General features: G+C 36.5%; 1 non-coding gene across 1 annotated transcript; it reads right to left on the reverse strand.

Moving 5' to 3' along the window:
- Positions 1 to 3,910: 3,910 nt before the first annotated feature.
- Positions 3,911 to 3,984, reverse strand: TRNAF-GAA (transfer RNA phenylalanine (anticodon GAA)). The gene has a single exon. It is a non-coding gene; the product is annotated as a tRNA-Phe (tRNA).
- Positions 3,985 to 6,568: the final 2,584 nt, after the last annotated feature.

Genomic DNA, 6,568 nt, shown 5'->3' on the forward strand with positions numbered 1-6,568 from the left:
AACAACTGGTAGCTCTGATAAGTGGATCAGTCTCAAAAGTTTAATTATATATTTCCATATATTTCCAAAGAGGTGAATCTTATGGGAGAGACTGAAGTATGTACATTCATTAGTGAGACTGAATAAAAGGTTGATCCCATTCACCAATGTCTAAACAATAAGCAGCAATGCACAGTACTGGCAATAGCATCTATTTCACTGTCAAAATAATTAATCGGGAAAAAATTACGTGTATGTTAAAAGGACAAAAACTCTTAGCATAGCTCAGTGAAGTACTAAAAATCCCAGAGGTTCTAATCCAAACATCGATAACTCTGGGTCATTTTTTCTTTTCCTGCCTCTTTTTTTTTTTTTTTTCTTCCTGGTTGCATGTAGAGAAGGAGAAGGGAAAGAAACAGAAGAAAGAAAAGAATGGCAACCTTTTATTCACAACAGTTAAAAAAAAAAATACAAAATTCTTGCTTTGACCAAAAATAAAAAATAACAGTTTAGTTTCTAGAAAAATTATAGTATCTGGGCTTGCATCCCCTACTGACTGATGTCAAATGGGACTTAGAATAATATAGGTAAAATGCTTACTTTGATTTTTCTACCTAAACTACTACTTTAATCTATTATAAATGTTTTCATGCTTCTTGGATAATTTTATTTCAAATAACTGTTAAAACCATGCACCAACATTAAGTCTTTTCAAAGTAGAATGAAGAAGTCACTCACTACATTACTTAATCACTTAACTGACTGTTTTTGTTTGGTTTGGTTTGGTTGTTTGCTTGTTTGTTTAAATGTCTTATCCTTCAAAGTGTTTCCTCTGCCCTATTACATCAAACTAAAGGTTTATTTGGGCTATTTTCCCCACATTTTTTAATGTATGTCCTAGCGAAAAGCAGTTTCCTATACTGGGATTAAGTATAAATCTTGAATCTTAAATTTTAGTAAAATCATCAAAGCTAAATGGTGGTATAGAATGGGTATAATAATTCAAGGATATTTCATCGTCAGAAAAAATACATTAGTATTAACATCGTATGTGCAGGTTTTAGGTCAGAGCCTTAGCTAAATTACTGTAACTTCATACACCTCTTGTTTAGTCTCTGTTTAGAAGTAGATTTCACAGAGATTTGAAATTTATACTAACCCCATGTCTTTTGGTAAAGAACACATGATGCTATACAAAGTATTTACTCAAATTAATTCATGATGGTTACAGTGCTCATGAGACATGATTATGCCAGTCATTTTAGATTCTTACTAATTAAAAAATTGCAGCAACACCACCATTTATTCAGCAGGACAAATATTATATTGCTGCTCATCAGATAGCTGAAATATTCATTCTGTCCATAGCTGAAAGAACCTCTGTTGGCTGTCAGTCATACAGTAGCATATATAGGATGTAGCCCCATATTTGTAGCTTTCCCATCAATATATCCTCAAAGGACTGCATGCCAGTAACCTGGTTTGCCAAGGTACATGTCCTTGGTGTTATCAGTCAGGATCACTACTGTGAGGGAATAGAAAATCAGGCATATGAACCTCTATAGAGACAAAGAAGACTGAAAAGCAGGACTCTTGTGTCTTCTTCTGGTGATTACTATATACTTAATATGTCATTTACTGCCAGGTTTTGACTCCTTTAGGCAGAAGAGTGAACACCAGTATTTGTATTGGTTTCAGAGAAACAGTCCATATCTATTTACCCAACTCTTTTTAGCAAAGGTGTGCTATTGACTTCAGCAGAATCAGGACAAAGCTGGTTAACCTCTGACTTCTTCACTGTGCCCCTCTTAAGAGGTAAGCAATCATATTGGTCTTACTGGAGTGCTATATGACTGAAAATATATCTGCAAGAAAAACATGTGATCCCTAGAAAAAAGGTATTGTATATGCATTACTATGTATACAGCATTATTTATAAATGTTTTAGCAAGTGGGTAACTTGCTTTGGGCTTTTTCTGAATAGAAGTTTCTATATAAATGCAAATTATTTATTTCTAGTCGTAATATTTGTTTTTCAGGCAAGTTTATTTTCCCTTTGTTTCCTAGCTCTGAACACCCAACAGATCCCACTTCACCTGTATTTTATTCAAAGTTTGTTTCACTTATGCCCACAATCTCCTTGTTCTATAGAAGAAATTGCTTTCAATTACACATATATCACAGCACTTAAACATTAGTCTCACTTCCCTGTGGTTAATAATTCACCTTATATTCTAACATCCATCAACATAAAATCAGCATAACAACTTTTATGAATCCCTTTATCATCAACACATTCCAAATGCTTATACAATTCACACTACAGATTCACATAGGAACTGGCTTAATAGCCCTTAAAGTTGCTATAATGTTCACATCCTTTCAATCATAGAATTATTGCTCATGTTTTCAGACAAGACCCTTTTTAGTCATTTTATGTTATTATAACATATTTCTTTACACCCCTCAAGCTGGATCTGCATCTCAATAAAGCTGGTACAAACTGGTGTAAAATCACTGTACTTTCTGGGGTTACTTTACGCTCACACCAGTGTAATTAAATTAAATGTAACTGGTCCTTAACAATACTTTGTAGGAGGAGGAGAATGGGAAGGTGGAGGAGGGAACTGATTCTCCATGAAATTTCTATAGCCTTTCACCAGGTAACATACTTCCTCTTATTTAAATTTTATTTATATATTTATTTTTTCTTAGTGAAAACATCTTAGTCACTCACGTTTTTTCAGCCATGGGATGTCAAATAAAGTTGAAGTTATCATTTTTACCTAGAGGTTGTCATTCCTCAAGTTCACTCTCCTTATCTGAACACAGTTCAGCAGTTCTAAAGTCTGACTTCCCCATCACACACACACCTCCTATTGAAGTCAATGGCAGTAGCCTGCACATCTGTCAGGATAATCAAGTCCCAAGTTTAGTATCACTATCAATTTAAGACTTAATTTTATCATTTCCATAGGCCATCTGGGCTTTCTTCCCTGTTGGAGTTTCACAGTGACTTTGTCTTCCTGTGTTTCCTATTACTTCTGTCTGAATTTCAATAATTCATTTCCTTCTGAAGGGACTGTTTTTACATACCTCACCTTTTCCTTCTCCTCAGACCATGAAAAAGCCCTAGAAACAGCCACAAGTGAGGTGTGACAGAGAGGCTGCTGAGACTTTTCTTCCCATGTTAGTCATTGTTGGGTGATATTCGGCTGTAGATTTAATTAATGGCAATTATTAATTCATGAATTCATATTGCATTAGCACCTAGAAGCTCTATTATGAACCCCCATTGTGCTTATTAATGTACACCCACATAACAAGCTGTTAACTTCACATTTTGGGGCATTGCATGAATAAAAATGCAATTACAACTGTGACTATATTAATGGCCTGATTCTTCTTTCTTTTACAATGTGTATATGCCACAATAGCTCAATCGGAGTTTAAAAATAAATAAATAAATAAATAAATAATTAAGACACACCACTGCATCAATATTCTAGATTTATAACTATGGTGGATCTTTGAGGATGTATTATCCTGGGATCACAGAATAACAAGACTCCACAACCTCTCTGGGCAACCTGTTCCAGTGATCCATCACACGCACAGTAAGGTGTTTCCTGGTATTCAGAAGGACTCTCCTCTGCTTCAGTTTGTGCCCATTGCCCTGTCACTGGGTGCCACTGCAAGGAGCCTGGCTCCATCCTCTTTGCACCGTCCCACCAGGTATTTATAGACATTGATAAGATTCCCCCACAGAGCTCTCTCTTTTCCTGGCTGAACGGTCCCAGCTCTCTCAGCCTTTCCTCATATGAGAGGCACTCCAGTCGCCTGACCATTTAATTGCCCTTCACTGGACTCTATCCAGTATGTCCGTGTCTCTCCTGTACTGATGAGCTCAGAAGTGGAACCCCCAAAACACTGCTGAAGCCTGGGCTTGAACCAGGGGCCTTTAAGATCTTCAGTCTAATGCTCTCCCAGATGAGCTACTTCAGCCCAGCCCTGTGAATTAATATTCACAAAACCTGACACAACATAATCATCTTTCTGACTTTTACAATTCAGTACACCATTTGCTAAACAAAGTGCAAACATCATTCTCCCAGTATATGTGCGTCTTCCACTTTACATGAGCCATGGTGATGGCATTCCCCAGAGGGCATGTCTCTTAAATAGAGGAGTCTGTATACCCTCTGATTATTTCTCTAGATGACAGATCAATCTCCATAAAATAAATAAATAAATAGATAAATATACAAATTAATAAAAATAAAAATAAAAATAAAAATATTCACTGCATCAGGACTAAGTTCCTAACTCTTAGAAGCAACTAATTACAAATACATGTGGGCATCAAGCTGTAGCAAGTTTACATATTTCTATTTTCTTGGTTGACCAAACTTCATCTATGATTTTTTAAATTTACACAAAATTATTGAATTCACGAGGATAACTCTAAAATAATGAAAATAAGCAAGCAATAATCTCTGTTTTATACATTATTAAATAATTGGGAATCTGAATTATGTCTCAGGCCCACATTCATGTTCATGCTGGTCCCCTAGAGCTTAGGAGAATAGTGTCCTAATCATTTTGCCCTTTAAGGAGACAAAGACAGGAAAGAGAAGAGGTTGTGCCAAGCCCAGTTTTAACCCCAGAAAGTCACATATAAGAGACATTGCAGGACCAACAAAATTCTGCATAATGTTTGCAATGGAGAAATTTCTTCTCTATGGTGTTGGTTAAGTGTAAAAACCTTTAATGAGGATGATGATGGTAGTTGAAATAAAAATAATTACAATGTATTTTAGTGTCCAGTTCTCTGACTGGAAATTCTTCTCTACCTGAGGAATGGCTGTTTAAAATGAACACTAAACACTACTTTGGTGCTTTAGAAAACTCCACTACACACTTCTCAGTGCATATAACCTGCATAAAGGTTTGGCCTATCTAGATTAGATTTCAAAATGATATTTAGACACCTACACCTCACTGACTTGAAGTGGCATCTTACTGTTATTCATGCCATTGAAAAACCAGCCATCTGGAATTTAGACTCCTCTAAGAATAATTACGTTTCAGAAAATTTTAAGGATTGCCATGTTAAAGTGTGTAAGGTGCCCAAACCCTGTGGCAATAGAGTCTCTGAGAATAATTTAAACAAGCCCATAATGTGTAATGTATGCAATAAGTTAATGCTTATGTTCAGAAGGCTGCATCTTCCAAACAAAGATTTTCGTAGGTGGTCATCTTGCAAAGCTTGTCTTAAAATAACGTGTTCCTTAAGGAATAAATGGTCCAAATCATCTGAGAAACCTAGTCACAACTTATTCAGCTGGTGTTCAAGTATGTCTTTCCTTCACACTGCAGGGCATTTAGGCTGGGAAATATAGAGTAAAATATACAGATGAAAAGGCTTTCTCTTCTTTGCTTAGGAATGTTTGACAATGGTAATTTCCACTCTTTTAAGTTTGTATTCTGATTTGTTTTATGTTGGTGGAAACTGGGGATAATCTCTCTAATGAGATCTTCTGGTGTAACCATTAAGAACCTCACATTCTACTATCTAGCCAATATTTTAATACTGTGTTCTGCACTGGTCAGAAGACAACACGATCATCTGCATATCATTTCCTGACTCAAGAGCTTAGATCAGACATGCTGTTTTCAGACACTGCTTTTTTCATAGATTCATGATATAACTGTTGTCTCACCTAGGAGCCCTGAGAGTTCCTGTTTTGCAGCAGCTGGAGGGTTTTACATCCTCTAGTGTTCATTCTTCCTCCCCTCTAGCCTCACTGTGAAAAAAAGAAATAGGATGTATACCATGTAGGCCAGAGGCATTGTGTGAGATGCTACTGACACTCCTCCATTCTCCCATCTTTTCTGCCTGACAAGTCTCTGAGATGTCTGCCACAAGATGGGAGCTGGGAAATGGACTGCAGTACTCATAAGCATACCACAGGAACCAAAATGAACTTCACCCTCCCCATCCTAATAGTTTCCGCCCCCCCCCCCCCCATTCTTTCCCCCTTTTAGCTACAGCAGGAAGTGCATTAAAGAAGTACATTTAGGTCACTTCAGACCAGAACACTAAAACAAATGCTGATAGTTCAAGGTTAATAGATGCATAAAACAAAAGTAATTCCATGTCAAAGCTGAGATGACAGGTGATTTGACTTGAGACTGCCTTGCAATCACTCTTTTACACGCGCTCTGTACTGAGCCTGGTGGAAGGTGTTATGTTTCTGACATTTACTTGTCAGAAAAGTATGACAATAGAAATTGTTTCTATCTCTGCTGGTCCCAGATGTTAACCTTCTAGCTTTATTTTGTAATTGGGGTTCCACGGAGCTTTAACATTTTCTATTGATTCAATAGAAGGGATAACATTTCCAATCATAAGAACGCATTATAGAAATATCAGGCAATTCACATATCAAAATGTTTGATAGCCGGGCTCACCACATTAATTTCTGTCACCTTTGCTAGGAACCCTTTATCCTCTTTTTAATACTGAAGAACACCTGAGAGTAGTTTCTGTCACTTTTATTGTTCAATAAAGTAGACAAAAGTTTCA

This window comes from Cygnus atratus, chromosome Z (assembly GCF_013377495.2).
Source record: "Cygnus atratus isolate AKBS03 ecotype Queensland, Australia chromosome Z, CAtr_DNAZoo_HiC_assembly, whole genome shotgun sequence".
Lineage (NCBI taxonomy): Eukaryota > Metazoa > Chordata > Aves > Anseriformes > Anatidae > Cygnus > Cygnus atratus.